The 22,915-nt window shown below is 43.0% G+C and overlaps 1 long non-coding RNA gene across 1 annotated transcript; it reads right to left on the bottom strand.

The window, feature by feature from the left end:
- Nucleotides 1-11,081: 11,081 nt before the first annotated feature.
- LOC130290945 (uncharacterized) lies at nucleotides 11,082-14,319 on the bottom strand. Its single transcript, XR_008847746.1, has 3 exons — nucleotides 14,258-14,319; nucleotides 13,489-13,545; nucleotides 11,082-11,422 (listed from the first exon to the last, which is right to left on the bottom strand). It is a non-coding gene; the product is annotated as an uncharacterized LOC130290945 (long non-coding RNA).
- Nucleotides 14,320-22,915: the final 8,596 nt, after the last annotated feature.

Here is a 22,915-nt window from a genome sequence, read left to right as displayed (position 1 = left end):
TTTTCTGTATAAATTTCAAGTAAACAGCATCAGATTTTCATTCAAGTCCTAAAAGTAGATAAAGAGAACCAAATCAAGAAAATGAGTCAAAAATATTAGACACTGTTATTTATTTATTGTTCCAATAGCTAATGTACGGGAAATGGACCAAGCATAAATACTGGCTGACAATGTTCAGTTCATTAAACTTAGGGGGCCTGCTTCCAGTATACAAGGCATATGCAAGAATTATTTTTTGACGGAACCTGAAGTGTACTTCCAACCTAAGCATATGATAAGTAGAAGACAATCGGCACCACCTGACAATACTCTCTGTCTGTATAATCAGGAGTGAGGAGAATTTTCAAAAATCTTTGGTGCTCAGTGTTAACACAAAGGAGGATATTTATCATTAGGTGTCTATTGTAGACACGGATCTACCCCTTTACACTGCTTGTCTAATTTACACTCTTGCTCCAGATTTATTGAAGTTGTGCACTAATTTCATGCATTTTGTGCAAATATAGAAACGCCCTCCCTCGTTCTACCGTGCACTCCTTCTCTACCTCACACTTCACAGAGCTGTGGCATTTTCCCGCGGTACACTGCTCACATACCAATCAGAGCTCCTGTCTCCTGGTGGCGGCAATTATGAATTATGAGTGGTATATACAGGAGCCGGCGGGCAGCACAGTGTAGCCCCATGTGCCGCCAGCTTGTTAACTTAATAAATGCGGATCACAGTGGGTCTCAGCAGAATGACCTGCTGCGATCTGCACCTCAGCCCCTGGACTATAACTCTCATCATGGACAGAGTCTATCACACGATGGGAGAAGTTGTAGTACCGTAGCATTGAGGGATGGCACTTGCACATTCCCCGGCTATGGGACTTTTAGGACTACTACTCCCATCATGGACAGACTCCGTCCATGATGGGAGTTATAGTCCAAGGGCTGAGATGCAGATCACAGCAGGTCATTCTGCTGAGACCCACTGCGATACGCATTTATTAAGTTAAAAAGCCGGCGGCACATGCGGCTCCACAGTGCTCCCCACCGGCTCCAGATGGGGAATACTGTATACACTGTCATAATTCATAATCCCCACCGCCGGGAGACCAAAGCTCTGATTGGTGAATAGATTTTCACTGATCAGAGCTCCTGTCTCCCGGCGACGGGGATTCTGAATTATGTGAGCTGTATACAGGAGCCAGCGGGGAGCACAGTGTAGCCGCATGTACCGTCGGCTTGTTAACTTAATAAATGCAGATCGCAGTGGGTCTCAGCAGAATGACCTGCTGCGATCTGCACCTCAGCCCCTCGACTATAACTCCTATCATGAATGGATTATGTCCATGATGGGAGTAGTAGTCCTTAAAGTTCCGCAGCCGGGGGGGGGGGGGGGGGTGTAAGTGCCATCCCTCAGCGCTGTGGTACTACAACTACTCCCATCATGGGACGGACTCTGTCCATGATGGGAGTTATAGTCCAGGGGCTGAGGGGCAGATCGCACTGGGTCATTCTCCAGAGACCCGCTGCAATCCGCATTTATTAACTGTAAAAGCCGATGGCACATGCGGCTACACAGACAGGGAAATACTGTATACAGCTTTCATAATTCTCATAGTAGTCCAAAATAGTTAATATATTATGTTTCCAAAATGCAAAGGGGAATACAAGTTTCACATTCTCAGATGCTTTCTTACACTCTGGAACGTGTCCTCCGAGGTGATGTATATTTGCACAAGAAAAGTGCTTTTGCGCATTTTTGTGCATTAAAAAAAGCAGTTAATAAATCTGATTCTACAGTAGAAAGTGCTCTAAGGTAAATGTAACCGTAGATATGGCTATGAGGAATTCTATCAGATTTTGTGCCCCCCAAAAAAATGCGTTAAAAAATACACACAACAAAGCTCTAAATACAATGATAAATTCCCTTCAAAGACCAAATCAACTTACAAGAAGAAAGGAAATCCATGCCGCTTGTAGCAACAGTTTTACCTTTATTGCTCTATAGCTTGGAGTGCAAATAGGACACAAAGCCAATACTTCCAATATGGCAATTATACAGTGTGAACCCAGCCTTTTGCTTTTACTTTGTTGATTAAAGGGGTTTTCCAACCTTTTCCAAAAATATTTTCAGGGAAAGACAGAATAAAAAAATAAAATTAACTAAAATATTCACCCTCTTATCAGCCCCAGACATTATAATACATTACACACTGGAAGCTACATCCAATTATTGGCTTCAGAAGTCATTTGCAAAAACAAGTGCACATGCCCAGTAAGTGCATGTGACTGTTAAGGCCAGTGATTAGCCACAGTGTCCCATGCACAGGGTACAGAGACGTCATTGATGCTCTGCTGCTGGCGCTACACAGGGTCCTAGTGAGTATAAGGTTGGGTTTCCCCTTGTCAGTTCTTTTTGAAATGCTGCTACTGCAGTTTTTGAACCAAAGCCAGAAGTGGATTCAAAAGGAATAGTAAATATGAAGGAAGGACTTATACTTATCCTTTCTACTGGATCTATGGATTTGGCTCTAAAACTGCAGTGGCAGTTTTGCAAAAAGAGCTAACAAGTGGAAACACAACCTAAGTCCCAACCCCCAATCCCTGCCTCTTGAAAGTGGTTGCAGTGTCCTGCCTATAGTAATGTCGCCAGGAGACTTCTGTTGGACAGTCTAGAGTGGGTTTGTTTTTTGTTATTTTTTTCCCCTCTGCTACTCAGAATTTTTTCTAAATAATTTTAATAATCCTTTATAGGGAAACAAACAGATGGTTCACCTGCACTAAATGCAATACATAGGGTTATACTGTGGGTGAACTGGGTTACATTGAGGTATCACTTACCTGGTCCGGTTTCGGAGATACCTGTTGTATTAGCCAGCAATGCTAATCTGAAAATTTACGTAATGGAGGCCGGTCCTGGAATACCCAGCATCCCTACCTCCTTCACCTCTGCTCCTATATGCCTTTCATGTCAAGCAAGGTGGACGGGCATATCTGTGCAAAGAAGATAGTGGCAGGGATGCTGGGTATGCCAGGTCTTACCGCCATTGGGCAAAATCGTCTATTTCTAGATTAAAAATGACGGCTAATACAATGGGTATCTCCGGAACCTGATCCGTGTAATCCGGTTCACCCACACTATAACCCCTATATGTTGCATTTAGAGTGGGTCAATCTGCTGTCAGTTTCCCTTTAACAGATGAGACTAAGACACAGAAGATAATTGTAGCTAAAAATACTAATAATAATAATGAAAATATTATTAATAATAATAAATACAAGCACATAACATCACCACTAAAAAATAAAGAAAATAAAAGTGTCTTCTGAATTCTTTATTGCTCGGAGCAAATCCATGCTGGATTGTGTAATAGTGTAACAGGTGATTTACAGCAGGGCCTGCCAATAACAGAGTTTATGTTGGAACAGAATAAAATGATCAAGCCAGACATGAAATCAGATCATGGAAAGAGACAGTAAATGGGAGTGAGTTATGTCAGGGCAACAAGACCTGTTAAAGCCTGCTTAGTAGTGGGACACACGAGGAGCTGTCACAAGACATTGCTGTAATTAGATTTCATTACGGATTGACCACCTACCTGAAAAACCAGCTACCAGTTTGGCATCCAGCAAATAATTCTGTCAACACTTGTTTTATGGGTAGAGAAAGTTCCTGAGTTTTATGGCTAAATAAGAAGTTTTGCTAATGAAACGGCCAAGTTTGAACATTCCAGCTGAGAGACAAGGGTCTAGCTCCAGGGGAGCCTGGGTGGGAGACACAGAACAATGGACGGGGAAGGAGCCTTAACCTTGGAATCTTCTTGTTAACACAGCAATGGCATGAAAAGACTTACCAGTGGCATTTCGGGCAGTTTAGAGTCTCTTCTACGTATCCTTTGTTGGAAAGAAAAGGTAAAAAAAAAATAGTGGTTTTATTATAAGTCTCAAAAGTGGAAAACCAAATAATAGAGTTATGTGTACTGGGGCCAGCGGCTTTAACCATGTGGTTTTAGCTCTTGTGCAAGAGGTATTTCATCTCTTACTTATTCTATATGCTGCAAACCCACAGATTTGGGTGATAATCCCTATTGCAATCACCAGATCATGATGTAAAACATAACTTTTTATTTCAATTCGTACAATTGTGGAAAGTGGTTACTATCCTCAGCATATAGAAACCTTGTCCTCCACTGGAGATATTTTCCCATAACAACCAATCCCAGCTCAGCTTTCCTATCTTAAAGGGGTAGTCCAGTGGTGAAAAACGTATCCCCTATCCTAAGGATAGGGGATAAGTTTGAGATCATGGGGGGTCCGACCGCTGGGGCCCCCTGCGATCTCTCTGTACAGGGGCCAGGCTCTTCGGCCAGATAGCGGATGTAGACCTCCGCTATCTGGCCGGAGAGCCTGGCCCCTGTACAGAGAGATCGCAGGGGGCCCCAGCGGTCGGACCCCCCGTGATCTCAAACTTATCCCCTATCCTTAGGATAGGGGATACGTTTTTCACCACTGGACTACCCCTTTAAGATAGGAAAGTTGAGCTGGGATTGGTTGTTATGGGAAAATATCTCCAGTTTTTCTGTCACACAATTTAATAAATTAAGGGTCAGTGTGTTATACTGAAATTCCCATGGTCCCTTTATATTTGATACAGAATCAGGGCTGTCTTTTATTTTGATTGGAACCTGGGCAAGCAATATTTTTGACCCCCCCCCCCCCCCCCCCCCTCCCACAACCACACACAATTGCACAGTCAATCTCAATACCTCATCCCCACCTCCCCCAGCATAGTTTACCCACATTAGGTAGACAGCATAGTTCCATCACATTAGGCTGCAGGCTCACTGTTTTAAAGGCCGTGGCACCACTTTAGAACAGTGAGCCGCAGTGCAGTGGCAGGGCCAGCCCTGCCTAGACCAGCAGCGGTAGCTAGCTGCTTTAGTGTTGGGCTAAAGGGCTAGCTTCTCTGGGCCACCAGGAATGACAGGGCTCAGGGCAGCTGCCCCTTTTGCCTCGCGTTAAAGACGGCCCTGTACAGAATGCCTCATTCTCTTCAAATGCACTGTTAAGACTATACAGTGAATAAAAATGTGGGCACTGTGTTACATTTGCTGAAAACCAGGGCCAGAATTTTCTATTAGGCAATAAAGACCAGTGGCTTAGAGATGCCCCATGTAAAACAGTAGTACCTGATCTGAAGAAAGACCACTGTCTTTTTATTCAAATTATAGCAGGTAGAATATGAGAGGGGGAAATGTTTTCTCCGTTAGAGAAAGAGAAAGATAAGACAGGAAGTTACATGAATTTCTAAACACCCTCCTCATAGTAATTTATGAGGCACCCATAAACACCTTTCTCTTAAAGCAGAAAAGCTTTTTCTTAAGTCTGTACCACTATATAAGGCAAGACTACAGGGGAATAGGCCCCACCCTCTCAAAGTCATGTCTTCCTTTGCTTAAGTTTCTGGGGGGTCTTCGTAGTGGTTGTGTGGGCACTGCTATGATTGACAGCTGCAGTAAAACAGCTGTTGCTGGAATTGGAGAAAGCCCCAAACCCACCTGTTTAAATCCTTGAACACCATGATGAAAAGTGATTAAGAGTAAAAACTTTTGGCACCTTTAATGTAAAGTAAGACAGTAAGGCCCTAAAATAGCAATTTCATTCTGGAATGATACTTGATGTTCGACATATTTCTCTACAGCCAAAGTCTAATATCAGTTTGTGGGAATGTATGTAAGCAGTGAAGGCTTGAAGCTGTAGAAGAGGTCATGTTATGTAGTAAGAAACCTTTTTTATCCATAGGCCCTTACAAGCAAGTGCATCTAAATACAGTAGCAGTCCTTGTGCCACCTCATCTGTATAAGGACTTTAAAGCAAATGTGTGAGCAATGTATGATTCAGAAGATAAAGTTGACTCTTCTTGCAGATTTGACTCTTGAAATATAAAAATCTATAAGAAAGTAGAGTGCCTATTAAACAGAAAGAACTGTTCCAATAATTGGAGGTTTTATCTACATTGTAATATGTAACAGTGTTTACAGCTGTATCTATACAAGGCTGCTCATTCCATTCATTTCAGTTCTTGCACCACATTTGAGCCTTGTGAGGCACAGAGACTACAAACTGCAAAAAGTCAAAATGGCATGCTGACGTGTCTGTGCTCGGAGAGGCATGAGCCCCATTGACTTCCGAGTGTATCTGAGTTTGCTACAAACTCAAAAGCACAAATTGCAGTACCTGAACATAGTCACTAGCTGACTACATTCAGGCACATCCCTATAAAGCAGCAATGATCAGGCATTAGCCTTTACTTGCACTGGTTCCATCCAATTGGTAAAAATAATTTTCACAGAGATATTCCTCAACACATAAAAATGAAATGTTTTCAATATTTTCTCACATAATCACTCACCACTGGCCAAACGTGCAATGTTTATAGCTTGGCACCTTATCACCTGTAGTTTACCTTCAGCTTGCTTGTGGCATGTACTCATATGAAGAAGGCAGTATTATTGGCTGTAGAAGGCAGGATAATCATTGCTCAGAGAGGCTGTAGAATGCCCCCATTGCTCAGAAAAACAAATGATCATATTTGGATGAATACATATTAAAAAGGAAAGGCTCAGCTGGCTTTATCTGGTAAACTTGCATTTTCAACAGCATCACCCACTCTATATTTTTTAGATCATACTGTATTACTATTAATGTGTATATTTAGGTTAGTGCAGTTGATGTTGCTGTCAGTTTTCCTTTAAATCTCTAAATATTAATGTTTTGTTTGGAGATTTAGCCCCTTGCTGTCACAGACTGTCCACAAAGAGCATTAGGATCCAAGTAACAACCTCTCACTTATGTATCGTTCAATTCATGCCGACTATCCAATTTTCAAGAAACTATTAAGTGTGAAAATCACATTGCTAACACACAGTTATGTCTCTTACAACTGGATTGTGCAATGTCATAATGGCTTCCATAGGTAGCAGCAGAAAGGAACTGGCCATGTCCTAGCCGTGTCTCTAGAGGAGAAGAAAGGAGTTAATAGGAATGATGCCCTCAGCTCAACTGGCACACAGAGAAGCCTGGCGCTGGAAGGAAGCCAAGATAATCATGGCTGAATGGAGCTTTCTATGTCCCTGAAGAGTCTTTACAAATTATTGGGCAACAGCTAGAGTTCAAGGGGGCACAGTCTAATGGGAGCCTGTATGATTACAAAGAGCAGGAGCCTGCTCTAATGCTGCTATGAGCCTGTCCTCTTGTCCTGCGCCATCAGTCGCCGCAGCTTCCCTATGCCTATTTCAATTTTAGCCCTACACTTGTTCACCCTTTGTTTTCCCAGCTGCATTTCTTCAATTTCCTTTGCCCCTCGCTGCCCCCACCTTTTTATTTGACTCTTTGCAACAGTCTGTTAACCATTGTAATTATTAGTAATCATAAGTAGGAAGAGGGAGCGAGGATGCCGAACAAAAAAGCTTAGAGCCTCCCGGGAAAACAAAATGGATCTGAACATGTTTCAATTTGGGGGGAATTATTCTGCCCTCTGAGAATTGGTCATACATCATTTCTTCTCACCCTGCTGACGTTAATTCTGTTTTCGAGCTCTTAAATAGAAATGTTCCCCTGTAAATACAGATAACAGCTGCCTGTTGGTTGCAAAGTGTTACTAATAACCAAGGAAGCCGAGGCTGACCTACTTGACATTACACATTAGTTCTGCTTCACTGCGGCTCTGCTTTGATGTCAGCCTTTTTTTTTCCCCCAAAAGTGACTTGAAAACCGCATTTGTGTTCTTTTGAAGCAGTTTTCCCTGTGACGGCTGCCCAGGAGGATGTAGAGTGGCTCATGGTGTGAGAGTGCTGTGCTTTCACACTACACATGACATGGAGATAATAGCAAAAGAATGTTCTACTTATCCAGCGAGCATGCAACCCTCTGTTTTGTCATAAAGGCTGTTGCACATTTATAGTCTTGGGAGATGCTCTTAATATAATAGGAAGTGAAACTAAGTGTTGGAGAAAACCGATTTTCGTATTTGTACACAGATACAACATCTGAAGTAATATTTCTCAGACTTCAAAGTCACCCCAAGATGCTTTTTTCTTGCTTATAAAAATTCAGGACTACGAAACTTTTTCTTACATAGTTGTCATCATACATAGAAGTGAGGAGCCCCACTGCACACATGAACCTTATGCATTATGTCAGAAGTCCTGCACAAATTGTGACATCTAGCAGCAAAGGAGATGAGGCCAACCAGGGATGGGCTCCTTCACTCCCAGGGGCCCCATAACAGCCACATATCCTGCCTCCATGGTACCTATACCCTTGCTAGTCAGCTCTTATACTCTGACCTAGAGAGCTGGGTTCATTTTTAACGCTAAAGCGGACAAATGAAGCAGTATCCATTTGGGGTTCAAAACAACCCAAGCAGGCCATGTTCACCTTGGTGAAGTGAGGACAGAGAAGAGAAACATTAGGAGAGGGGTTGAACAGAGTTTGTATTTCCGGTGGTGCAGATGCGGTGAATGTGACACATTAGGGATCACAACTGCAAAATAATGCCTCAGCAGGGACAAGGGTAAGTTACAACTTAAACCAACAAATCCCGTTCCCGGGAAAAAATACCCTTATTATTACCACACCCTAAAACACCACTTATATTAATGTGTTTATTAAAAGGTATAACCAAAAATGAAAAGTTTAACCCCTTAAGGACGGAGCGTTTTTCCATTTTTGCACTTTTGTTCTTTACTCCTTACCTTTTAAAAATCCTAACCCTTTCAATTTTGCACCTACAGACCCATATGATGGCTTTGTGCCACCAATTGTACTTTGTAATGACATCAGTGATTTTGGCAAAATATATATTTTTATAGTTTAGACATTTATGCACGCGACAATACCACATATGTTTATATTTATTTTTATTTACATTGTTTGTTTTTTTAAATGGGAAAAGGGGGGGAGGGCGATTCAAACTTTCATTAGGGAAGGGGTTAAATCACATTTATTAACTTTTTTTACACTTTTTTTTACACAGTTATGTACATTGATTGTATACACTGATCAATGCTCTGCCATGGCATTGCATTGATCAGTGTTTTCAGCGCTCGATTCCTCCTGCCTGGATCTCAGGCATGGAGCAATCAAACGACGATCAGATGCCGAGGAGGAAGGTAGAGAACCTCCTCGCGTCCACACACCTGAGCTGCCGGGATGTATTTTTTTAAATTTTAGACGTGGTGATCAACTTTGATTGACATCGGTGATGTCCGATATTAGCCATGGGTCCCGGCCGTTACTAGGTGTTATATCAAGGGAGTGGGTGCAGGGCGTACAGGTACACCCTTCGTCCTTAACAGGTAAAAACATCAGTGTCACCAGTCCAACTGTTATAGGTATACGTCACTGTGACATGAGGGTATGCGCCCACAATCATATAACACTGGGAGTATCACATCATATATACTGTTGATGGCTGCAGTCCTAACTACTAAAAGTTGAAGTAGGGAGATACTCCAAAACCTTAGAGACTCTAGGTCTCCACTATGGAAAAAATTGACATGATGGGCCAGGGGTGTTTCTTCTTTCCTATTAATTGTGCCCAGGTTTTGGGGTATCAACTTAAACTTGGTCCACAAAAGGGGAACCTGGATCGATTACTATTAAAAGAGGAAGCCAAAAGAATCCTACAGATTTAAAAGCCTGAGTCCTCTAAGCTTAAATGAAGGTTTTTCCTTCTCAGCTTATTTGTAGATTCGAAACGATAGGACTCTCTCTGATTGTAAAGCGGACTATTTGATAACGGTTTACTAATTTAATAGTGAGACATGACTATGCTATGGAGACTTATATTGTGATAGGCATATTTGGGAAGGGAATGATTCAAGTTTGTTATTGTGGAGAGTGTAATGGTGTATGGAAAACATGATGTTCTTGGTGGGATTTGAACCCAGGACCCTGGGCAGTAATAGGAGCTCTAAGCAGCAAGGAACATCAACAATTGGTGAGAATAACTGTCAGTCAATCTATTTGATTGATCTCCTTTTAGAATTGGAGAAGATCGCTGTCCATAATGAGTATGGAATTTTATTGGATTATGTGTGTGATGTCATGCTTAGTTACCTTGAAGGTAATTGGCTGGGCCTGACAACACATCTAGTATATCGGTAACCATCGATTTTTGTTCCCTCCCTCACTCTGTGATGTCATCGACAAAGGATATATGAGGCCAAACAGTCTCTATTTTGGAAGTCATTAGCCTAGAACTATGATGAAGCTATGAGGAGCAAAACATGTCAGGGGGGCTATTTGTCTGAGTTTTTAATAATCTTATGTCACCAATCATATTTTTAATTATACTTGTTTTTAGGACTGCAGCTATCAACAGTATTTATGATATGATAGTCCCAGTGTTATAAGATTGTGGGCACATGCCCTCATGTCACAGTGACGTATACCTTTTACAGTTGGACTGTGTTTTTAAACGTTTTGTTTTTGATTATACCTTTTAATAAAAACATTATTAAAAGTGATGTTTTAGGGTGGTGTAATAATAAGGGTATTTTTGATTCCTGGAACAGGATTTGTTGGTTTACGTTAGGGATCAGCTACAATAGCTTGCTGCCATGTAAAACAGTGCAAGTGTGCAACTTCAGCAAGGTCTGGCGGTATAAGCCGCACACAACATGTCTGTGATTGAGCAATGATTTACAGCAAAGAGGTTCTGTGGCCCTAAGACACAGAAGACCAAACATCACACCTCACCTAAGGGCATTTTAGGGGCCTAAAGCTATAAATGGTGGCAGTATAGGGGCCTACAACCCCAACCCATTTCTGCTATCCTAATATCCCATTTTTGTCTCAAGAAAATGTACTTTCATTTTCAGCCTGAGCATGTACATTCTCATCCTCATATCTGAAGTTTCCTTTTCGGGAACCCACACATAAATACTTAATGGTTTTTGAAGAGAGTTTGAGGCTTTAGGTCAGTTAGAATGAATTATCCATAAAATCTGAACCCTATTGTTAGGCACATATGACTAATAGCACAGCACAGACACCTAGATACATATTTTAAAAATGAGGATTTAATGGAGGGAAAATTCTTACTGAATTGTTACTCGACAATTCCACTAAATGTCAATACAATTAAAAGCTTCAGTAATGGTCGATCTCAACCTTGAGGCTGTGTAAATGTACAGTACACCTAGCGTATCACAACTGTTGCTACTAATACTCAAGGCTCAGTATAAAATACAAAATTCAAAGAATCTCTTCCTCTAGTGAATTTGAAGAGTGAAGTGAGAGATGAAATTGCTTCCCAAGGTCTTCTGAGGCTGGCACTGACACTGATTGGCATCTCCCATCTCTATGGCAATTTCATTAGCCACAAGGTTATTTTGTCCGCTGTTGATAGGTGTCCATCCCCTTGAAGCTTCAAAGGTAAAAAATAAATCAATAAAAACGTTCTTCACTGGGACTATATTGGTCATCTTTAATACCTGCATACATTGTAGTATCACTTTGCACATGCATATTTATTAAAATGGCAGAATTTTTTTAGTTTTTTTTCAACTGTTTTATCAATCTTCATTTTTTAAATATTTTAAAGAAAACTTTGTATGAACATGGCCCTACACTTGTCTCATCCTTTAGCTCATTAGACATGCAAGTTTTTAACAATAAATTTGTGTCATCAAGTAACTTACTCTCACTACAATATAGGAATCCCACTTATTGACATTAAGTACATGTATCTGTGTCACAAAGTAATTTTAACAAGACCATTCTCATCGTTATTAGTATTCATACTATGTCTTCCTATGAATAAACTAAAAATATCCAGAGGAATATTATTAATAACCTTAGAATAAACTGCCTTGCCTCACTAGTGTCACTGGTAAGTTTCGAGGGTTGAGGACCCCATAAAAATTCTCACCCTCTACTGTCTAAAGTTAAAGCTCTAAGGCTGCATTCACGATTTGGACATACGGCATGCTGTATCCCCCCTGGACCAGTGCTGTACCCTATTAATTCCAATGACCCGGACATCAGCTTTTGCTGCCGGACTGAAAACCATGATCTTCTGCATTTTCAGTGCAGCAACAAAAACAAATATGGGGTGAGGCGCGGGCCTGGCGGGCATGTAGCAACAGCCGTTTTTTTAATTCTCTCGATCTAGCTGCTGTATTCCGCAAACGTAGGGCCGGTGCTAGGAGTTTTCACTACACAGGCAAACATACATTTTGGTGCCCCCCCCCCCCCCCCCCGACAAGATATTGTGTTGAAGGTAGGTAATTTGCCCTCATTAGGTGGATGCTCCAGTAGGTAAGTATAGAATCCCCCATTAGGTAGGTAGAAAGGTAACAACCCCCCCTTCAATAAGGTAGATGCCCCCAATGGTAGATTTTAGACAATCCCCCCTGGTGGGTAGGTTATGGTCTGTGGTAGAATAGATAGGTAATGACCCCTGGTAGGTAGCTAGTGCACCCTGGTAGATAGATGGGGCCTGTAGGTAGATAGTACCCCATTGTAGGTAGGTAAGTAGTGCAGGTATGTAGATAGGTAGTTTAGTTAGGTAGGCAGATAGGGAAGTAGATGGATAGTTTAGGTAGGTAGGTAAGTAAGTAGGTAGGTAGATAGATAATACACATAGATAGTGTAGCTAGGTGTGTAGATAGTGTAGCTCGGTAGGTTGGGATAAAGGTAGTGCAGGTAGGCACAGCAGGTAGCTAGGTAGTGAAGGAAGTTAGTGTAGGTAGATAGGTAATGCAGGTAGGCAATCTCCTTCTTACTACCCATCCCTCTCCTTAATAAAAATCCAACTTTTCCTGTGCAGTATGGTGCGATGTAGATAATTATTTTAATTGAGGGGATATTCCCATTAACACTTATTCTTTCTATACAGGATAAGTGATGATTGCCTGATAAATTGGTACCTCCACTATACAATATAGTTTTATTTTTATTTTTTTTAATCCCCAATCTCACCCCTTCCTTTCCAGGAACCTACTTCTATGACCCAGCCATAATAGTAGATTCCGACCCCAGTCTGGAGGAGCAGTGGAGAACTGAGGGGCAGTATGCTGGGTTTCTGAGGCAGTATATCTGTTGGGACCACCTACCTACTACTATATATGGGGGCATAAAGGAGAGGGGGCTTAAAACTATATGGGGGCAAAGAAATGGCCTACAACTATATAAGGGCAGTATACAGGCCTACAAATATATATTGGAGGCAGTATGGGGGCCTACAACTATATGTAGTGGAAGCAAATGGGGCCTACAACTATATATGGGGTCAGTAAAGGGTCTGACAACTATATATGTTGACAGTATGGAGACCTTTGACTATAAAGAACCTTGTCTTGTAATATGGTCAGCCTACCTGATATGGCTACTTGGATAAAAAATAAAGGTATAAATTATGGCTATTTGAATACAGGTATGAAAAAAGGGAGAAAAAAGATACTTCATCATTAAATAACATTAAAGATTGACCTTGGGGGTTAAGTTCACATGTTCTATCACATGGCATCCGTGGAGTACTATTTTGACCTGCAAGACAAATGTCACCTTAAATCTGCGCTAATTAAATTGACCACTATTATGATATTATGTTAAATTGTCTTTATAAATGAATGATTATGCTCATGTAACATATGGGAAGGATTGTCCAGTCATCACAATATTTAGGCATTTCGGGACCTAGTTTTAAGGTTTATTTGCTTTCCTCTAAACGCCTGTGGCATCACTGACTGTAAAAACGCCAAAAGAGCTGTGGATAGTGAGATGATTAATGGGAGGCGTCCTCTGTATTGTTCTGTATTCTCACATACGCACATTACTGGGGGACAAAGTAGATGACAGATTTGCTTAGATTTCATTGCACTTATTAATGAAAGGAAGCTACAGTTTCATGTGGGTCAAGTCTCCATATGTTCTCTAGAAGTGTTTCACAAAGCCATCAAACAAAGGAAATTTAGAGTGAGCAGGAAAAAAAACATAATTTAAAACTTATATAAAGAGTTGAAAACATCATATTAACTATTACATTTCAAAAACTAGGTTTTTGCTCAGGGGGAAAACGTAACAATTCTCTGTTCAGTAATTCATGCAGCAGTATTCTTATACAGCAGGGAATGCTGAGGTTATTGCTGTGCCGTAACTGCAGAATATAAACATAAAGTTGAATCTAATGCCACATAAAATGTAATAGGGATATGCAAGATATTGCACTGTGTCTTTCAGCTTGTTTTTGTGTTCTCACATGTGGACCGTGTCTTTTTACACCTCTTGCTGTTTATGTATCAGCCATAAATGTGCTATTGTTCCTTGCTGATCCCTAGGGATCATTGATCCCTCGATGAATACCAGGATTCAGGCTTTTGCAATACCACACACAATTGCTGCCGCCTGTACCCTGGTCAATAATGAGAAACAATTAAGACTATATCAAAATAATTATGGTTTACAGAAGCATTTTTAAGACATTCTTATTGGTTTATAAACTCAAATAACATTATTATCGCATTATTTTTTTTTAGCTTAATAGTGATAATAAATACTTTTAGTAGTGATTGTAAAGGTTTTATCGCTATAGAAGATATTCTAAAGTTTGGAATGCTACTATAGCCTTAATATACAGCACTGTATTCATGTTCTGAATAACTTTATTGTGTAATAAATACATAAAACCCTATAACAACTTCATTCTCATTGCATGTACTCAAACAATAGTCACCTAGACAGAAAGGGAACTGCTTGCTAGGTAACCTCATACTTACGAACAGTCCATATTTTGTCTGTTCTATTCTGCAAACTGGACCACAGCAAAACTAACAGGGTTAATTCAACCTCTTTGTCTGGGTGTTCCTGGCCAGTCCTAAGGGTGGGGCACAAATATCCTAATTTTGGAGATATACAAGCAAAAACAGTAACCACATATTCAAATTTCCATGTTTACAGATCACATCAATTAATCTACATGAAAAGTTGAGTAATTTTGTGTACCACACAGAGGAAAAGATTGGAGTGATAGTCAGGCTAGCTGGTAGTAGCAGTCCCTTGATGATTTAGTGATGTCATGAGGCAAGGTCTTCTTGCTATCCTGAAGGTCCCCTTTCACCCCAACAATCCTTTTCTTAAATGGTTTGTACTCATAATGTCAGTTGCAGAAATAAAAGTGAGAAGTTGGTCCCTGTTCCTTTAAGAGTTGCCTTAATAGCAGACATACTGACTGGAAAGTCTCAATTTTTTTGCTTGTTTAGTGGTGAAATTGGTAGAAATGCAGTTACAGACTGGATACAGTAACATTCCATTTAGTTTCTCTCTACTGTGTTGGGCCTTTATCGAATGACAACCTTTTGGATGAAGTGTCCGAAACTTTGCCCAGTGCACATATTACGCAGACATGTGTTGGGTTAGATGGTTCTTAAAAGTGAAACAGAATTTAAAATTTGCTTGTAGCAGGCTTTGGCCTAAACAGACACAGGATAGTAATCCTACAAAATGATACCCAAACAATTATCTCCAAAAGAGATGAGCGAATTTTAGAAAAATTGGATTCGGCCGATTTGCCGAATTTTCCCAAAAAATTGTTTCAGTCCAAATTTATTTGCGGAGAATTTCTATTAAAAATGGCTATTTCTGGTCTACAGAGAGCCTCATTAGGGGTGTCGAACACATTGCCTTGCTATAACAGTTTAGAAGGTAGTAGGCCGGCGGAACGGCCTGTTCTGGCGGTGGGGCAGAAGGTGTCTCCGGTCCAGGTAGGGGTTTATAAAGATTTGTTTTTCTGTGGTGTTAGCCCTCTTGGAGTGCATGTGGCTATTGCGGTGAAGGAGAAGATTTGGGTAAATCAGTATGTGGATTTGTGGACGCTTGTGTCTGCTGATCAACTCCTTTCGGATTGGCGTTGTGACGGAGGCATCCAGGGCGGGCCTCTCGGTGGAGGCTTGGAGGCTATACAGCGTATAGGCCATTGGCGGTCTGGCTACTATGCTGGGTATGTACGTCCCGAGTTGCTATTATAACCTGCTTTCTTTTCTAGATGTGCAGAGGACTATGGTGTATTTTATTGACCACTCCTACTTCCACCAAGCTGCGCAGAGGGCAGAATGCAGGCCAGGTGGGAGATCTTTGGAGATCTTTGGGTTGTGATAAGGTCAAGCCCCACTGGAGGGGTATCCCTAGTATGCGGTGGACGCAAGTCCTGACGGAGGTAGTTGACATCGCCAGATCTGTCCGTTCTGGTGTCATTCTAGTGGTACATGCAGGCGGAAATGATCTCGGTTATTCCCGGGTCCCTGATTTGATCAAGTTGATGAAGGCCGATGTTGAATGGCTTTCTGGTTTATTTTCTGATTTAGTTCTAGTATGGTCAGAGATAGTGCCTAGAGTGTCCTGGCAGGGTGCTCGTAATGCCGATGCCATTGAGCGTTCACGGCATTTGGGGAACTCTTGCATGGCTCGGTTTGTACGACAGAAGGGTGGTATGGTGGTCCATCATAGGGAGTTGGAGGGAGATGACAGACTGTTCATGATTCCGGATGGAGTACACCTTAACGGACATTTTTTTGTCGGGCCTACAGGACGGTTTGGAGCAGGCCTTGTTCCTATTTGGTGGGGGTCGGATTACCGTGTAGGTGTACACGAGCTCCTCGGGGCCTGATGAGTGGAGAGTGGTAGTGTGATGGCCGTAGGCATAGTTGCCCACCGGGAGTCCGACAGCTGGCAAACCGCTTTGAGTGAAGTCGGTTTGATAAAGATTTATTTATTATGTTTATTTAATAAATTAAGCTGTGACCACCTTGGAGCCCAGTAATAAGAATACAAGTTGTTTGTCGTTATTTGGGGGGAAAGTGGGGGAGGGTTTTTCAATGTGGGAGGTAGAATGTTCCGGGCAGTCTGGGGCACTGCGTGTGCAATCTAATATGCCACCAGATAGGAGTGGTGTGTTAAGTAGTACTATTCCTATCAGTTTAATCACTGTTATGTGCCTTTTCTTTGGTTTGATTTTAGAAGCCACAGTGCAGCACCAGAGGCCAGAAAAATTAGGTATGTACACATGCCTGAAAAATTTGTTATTGCTGCAGCCACTGCTGTGGCAGCGGCCAGAAAAGTTGATGTTTGTTTCCCAGGCAGAAAGTGCCCTAAAACATTGCGGCTTGAACCCTATTTCATTCCGGCATTCAGAGGTAAAATACAGCAGGGTGTGGACCATTTTTTTCAGTCCCTTCAGGATCCATCCCTTATTCATCTTAATAAAGGTGAGGTAATCTAGACTTTTTTTTTACCTAGGCGACTTCTCTTCTCAGTGACAATACCTCCTGCTGCACTGAAGGTCCTTTCTGACAGGACACTTGAAGTGGGGCAGGCCAGAAGTTCTATCACAAATTGGGATAGCTCAGGCCACTGGTCAAACCTGCACACCCAGCAGTCAAGGGGTTCATCGCTCCTCAGAGTGTTAATATCTGCAGTTAAGGCGAGGTAGTCTGCTACCTGTCGGTCGAGTCGTTCTCTCAGGGTGGACACCGAAGGGCTGTGGCGATGCATAGGACTTTAAAAGCTCTGCATGTCCTCCATCAACAACACGTCTGTAAAGTGTCCTGTCCTTGCCAGCGTGGTTGTAAGAGGAGGAGGATCACTTTCACCTCTTCCCCTGTTAGATTCCCGTTGTGCTGTGACATGACCCTTATACGCTGTGTAAAGCATACTTTTTAATTTATTTTGGACCTTCTGCATCCATTCCGCCTTGCGGTAACATTTCAGTCGCTTTCTGCTTATACCGGGGGTCTAGTAGCGTGGACACCCAGTACAGGTCATTCTCCTTCATCCTTTTTATGCGAGGGTCCCTCAACAGGCACGACAGCATGAAATACCCCATTTGCAAAAGGTTGGATGCCGAGCTACTCATGTCCCGTTCCTCGTCCTCAGTGATCTCACTGAAGGTATGTTCTTCCCCCCAGCCACGTACAACACCACGGGTACCAGATAGGTGACAACGAGCACCCTGGGAGGCCTGTGTTGGTTGGTCTTCCTCCTCCTCCTCAAAGCTACATTCCTCCTCTGACTCCTCTTTCTCACAATCCTCTTCCAGCATTGCCGCAGGTCCAGCAAGCGATGCTGATAAGGCTATTTCTGGTGGTGATGGTGACCACAACTCTTCCTCTTCACGCTCATCTATGGCCTGATCCAGCACTCTTCGCAGGGCACGCTCCAGGAAGAAAACAAATGATATGATGTCGCTGATGGTGCCTTTGGTGCGACTGACTAGGTTGGTCACCTCCTCAAAAGGACACGAGCCCACATGAGAATCCAGTAATGTGGCAAAAAAATTCCCAGCTCCGCAGAGGCTGTCCTAGCACCACGGTCATACAAATACTCCTTAACGGCTTTTTCTTGTTGGAGCAGGCGGTCGGACATTAGGAGTGTTAAATTCCAACGTGTCAGGCTGTCGCAAATCAAGCGCCATACTGGCATGTTGTTTCGCCGCTGGATATCTGAAAAGTGCACCATGGCCGTGTAGGAACGCCTGAAATGGCCACACACCTTCCTGGCCTGCTTCAGGATGTCCTGTAGGCCTGGATACTTATGCAAAAAGCGTTGCACGATCAGATTACACACATGTGCCATGCATGGCACATGTGTCAACTTGCCCAAATTCAATGCCGCCAACAAATTTGTTCCATTGTCACAAACCACTTTGCCGATCTCCAGTTGGTGCGGAGTCAGCCACTGATCCACCTGTGCGTTCAGGGTGGACAGGAGTGCTGGTGCAGTGACTCTCTGCTTTCAGGCAAGTCAACCCCAAGACGGCATGACACTGTCGTATCCGGCATGTGGAATAGCACCTGGGGAGCTGGGGGGGGGGGGTGCCGTTGATGTGGACGCAGCAGTAGAAGAGGGCTCAGCCGAGGAGGTTATGGAAGAGGATGGAGTAGGAAGAGTAGAGGAGGTGGCAGCAGGCCTGCCTGCAAGTCGTAGCGGTGTCACCAACTCCTCTGCAGAGCCACTCGTTCTATGCTTGGCAGCTGTCACCAGGTTTACCCAATGCGCAGTGTAGGTGATATACCTGCCCTGACCATGCTTTACAGACCAGGTATCAGTGGTCAGATGGACCCTTGCCCCAACACTGTGTGCCAGACATGCCAATATTTCCTTTTGCACAATCGAGTACAGGTTGGGGATTGCCTTTTGTGCAAAGAAATTTCGGCCGGGTACCTTCCACTGCGGTGTCCCAATAGCTACAAATTTTTTGAATGCCTCAGACTCCACCAGCTTGTATGGTAAAAGATGGCGGGCTAAGAGTTCAGACAAGCCAGCTGTCAGATGCCGGGCAAGGGGATGACTTTGTGACATTGGCTTCTTACGCTCAAACATGTCCTTGACAGACACCTGATGGTTGAGAGGGGGCAAGGAGGACAGCAGTGGCTGATGTGGCTGAAGATGCTGGACCAGGAGGAGGATGACAGCTTTGAGTTTGTGTGCTGCTTGTACTGACGTGTTGATCCCATAGGCGTTTGTGATGTAACATCATGTGCCTTCGCAAAGCAGTTGTACCTAGGTGGGTGTTGGACTTCCCACGACTCAGTTACTTTTGGTACAGGTTGCAAATGGAATCGCTGTTGTCAGAGGCAGACACAGAAAAAAAATGCCACGCTACTGAGCTCTGCAATGACGGTATTCTGGTGGTGGCAACAGCATGCATTGATTGGCGTGCTGTCTGGCTGACCCCGGGTGCCGATGCATGCTGTCTGACTGTGCCACTAGCTCCTTGCGACGACCTCCTCCTGCTTCCAACTAGTCTCCTCCTCCTCTCTGTCTCCCCATCTGAACTTTCCCCCTGTTCTTCTTCTCTTCTAGCGGGCATCCACATAACATCCACGGACGCATCGTCATCATCAACCGATTCACTTGTATCGGACAACTCAGCAAAGAAAGCAGCAGCGGGTACAACATCATCATCATCACACCGTACGTCCATGTGTGTAATGCTGCCTGACTGACACATATCCCTGTTATCTACATCCTCTGGCAATAATGGTTGTGCATCACTCATTTCTTCAAACTGATGTGTAAATAACTCCTCTGACGGATCAAGTAAAGCAGCTGTGGTGCTAGTGTTGTGGTGGCGGCAGGCAGGCGAGTGGTAACTTGAGAGGTGCCTGAAGCTAAGCTAGAGGAGGAGGATGGTGCATCAAGGTTCCGAGCGGAAGCTGTAGAAGATTGGGTGTCTTGTGTTAGCTAGTCAACTATGTACTCAGAACTTTGCGAGTTCAGGGTACATGGCCTCTGAAAACTGGCCATTATTCTAGGGCCAAAGGGAATCACAGCACCACGACCACGATGGCCCCTGCAGGGTGTCCTGCCTCTGCCTGTCATTTTTTTTTCAATTAGTGGTACTATGCGTGCAAGCTACTGTGACAACAGATATGAGTGGCACTGTGCACTGGCAGAAGTTGGCAGAGTAGACGCTGTAGACCTGACACACGCTTGCAGACAACTCACTGCTATTCAATCTATTACAGTCAAAATTGTATATATTTTTTTACATGTACACTACTGTTACACCAAATGTGACTTGCACTGGTGTGACACTGAGCCCTGGCAGACCCAAAAACTCCCAAGTGTGAAGTAAACTGACTGATATTATTTCACAGCCAAAAAAGGTGTACTGGTGTAACACTGTGCCCTTGCAGGCCCTGAAACGCACTTGTGTGATGGAAAGTGACTCATATTATTTAACAGTCAAAAAGGTTTAGTTTTTTTTAAATGTACACTACTGTTACAACATATATGAGTAGCACTGGTGTAACACCGTGCCCTGGCAGGCCCTGAAACGCACTTGTGTGATGGAAAGGGACTGATATTATTTAACAGTCAAAAAAGTTTTTTGTTTTTTTTAAATGTACACAACTGTTACACCATATATGAGTAGCACAGGTGTAACACTGTGCCCTTGCAGGCCCTGAAACACACTTGTGTGATGGAAAGTGACTGATATTATTTCACAGTCAAAGATATCAGTGGTGGCACTGGGCAAGTGGGCACATTGTACGCTGTGAGCTAGCCTGCCATACAGGCTGCCAGGCAGGCAAATGCTATTAGATTATACAGGGGGAAAAAACAATGCAGACTGAGGGCTTTTTTGGGTGCTGTCCTTACAGCAGTGCAGTGGTAAGGAAGAAAAAGACCCTTTTCAAAGGGCGCTGCTGTTGTCCTGGTGAGATGAAGATGAAAAGTCTGAGGCAGAAGTATTTTGCAAGATATAGCTTCTTTATTGGTGTAGAATCATAGCAAGCAGGGATACAGGCTAGATATCTAGCCTGTATCCCTGCTTGCTATGATTCTACACCAATAAAGAAGCTATATCTTGCAAAATACTTCTGCCTCGGACTTTTCATCTTCATCTCACCAGGACAACAGCAGCGCCCTTTGAAAAGGGTCTTTTTCTTCCTTACCACTGCATATCTATCCAGGACTGGCTAGTCCTGTCCTGTACCCTGGGCTTAGCAGCTGTATCCGGTGGACTATTATCCATACTACTAACCCCACTGTGGGTCTACATGCGAGTTTGTTGCTCGCTCAAGGTGAGCACCCATCATCTACTCTTCGATTAACCCCTTCCACCTGTCATCAACGGTATCACACTAGGCGCCTTTCCGTCGGTCTTTCCTTCTTTTGCTCTTTTCAGATGTCCTTACAGCAGAGATCAGATGAGTCCTTTAGGACTTTAGTGGACACTGAATACTGTAGCTGATTAAAAGAAAACAAGCTTTCCACTGGAGCACCCCTTTAACCCAGTGGTTCCCATCCAGGGTGCCTCCAGCTGTTGCAAAACAAACGTGTGAAAGAAACTGACTGCTCTATTACTGCTATATTGCAAGCTATTGTGACAGCAGATATGAGTGGTGCCACTGGGCAAGTGGGCACAATATACGCTGTGAGCGAGCATGCCACATACGCTGCCAGGCAGGCAAATGCTATTAGAGTACACAGGGGGGAAAAAATGCAGACTGATGTTTGAGCCCTAAAAAGGGCTTTTTTTTGGGGTGCTGTCCTTACAGCAGAGATCAGATTAGTGCTTCAGGAGTGTAGTGGACCCTGAATAAACCACCTAGCTATCGCTTTCCCTATTAAATCAGGAGCAGGTTCACTATCCCTCTTCTCTCTAACCATGCAGCTTCAGAATGAAGCTAAAATGGAGTCCGTGCAGGAGGTGGGAGGGTCTGGAAGGGAGGGTCTGCTGCTGATTGGCTGGAATGTGTCTGCTGACTGTGACACACAGGGTCAAAGTTTACTGCAATGATGACGAATAGGGGGCGGATCGAACATTGCATATGTTCGCGACATCTCTAGTGGCAGGCTGTGGTCGTCTGTGACACTGCTAGAGACAAGCTATGGTAGCTCTATTAGGGTATTCAGTGAGACAGCTACTAAAGTAGGTAGAGAGGTGAAGCTAGGCTGAAGGGGAACCTGGCATGGGCTAAGAGACGGCATGTGGTGACCCAAATGCACTTCACTACAGCACTGAATATAGAAAGCAAAGACAAATTAAAGGTTAAATTAAAAGTTTGTTGCAAGAAAAAAAATCTGCATTGAGAATGGATTAAAAAACATGTAGAGCAAAATATATTTATTGTAGCAATCTACACTGATCTGTGAGAGAACAGACAGACAACAGATGCTCTTTAGCAATGAAATTACTTTCTGTTTTCTAGAGATGAGATGAACACTTTAACATAGTCTGAGATTTTATGAATTCCGCAGTTCATGAACAGAGAATGAACATTAAACCACTCTACAAAGGCCTCCATTAAAAACATTTGGCTCTGAATCCAGCAATTAGTAAATTAAGTCAAATATTTTTAGAAAGCATTGTAAACTTATTTTGTTCACAATTATGATTATAGATGAGTGAAAC

Source organism: Hyla sarda, chromosome 9 (genome assembly GCF_029499605.1).
Source record: "Hyla sarda isolate aHylSar1 chromosome 9, aHylSar1.hap1, whole genome shotgun sequence".
Classification (NCBI taxonomy): Eukaryota; Metazoa; Chordata; class Amphibia; order Anura; family Hylidae; genus Hyla; species Hyla sarda.
This window is presented reverse-complemented; position numbering and strand designations above follow the sequence as displayed.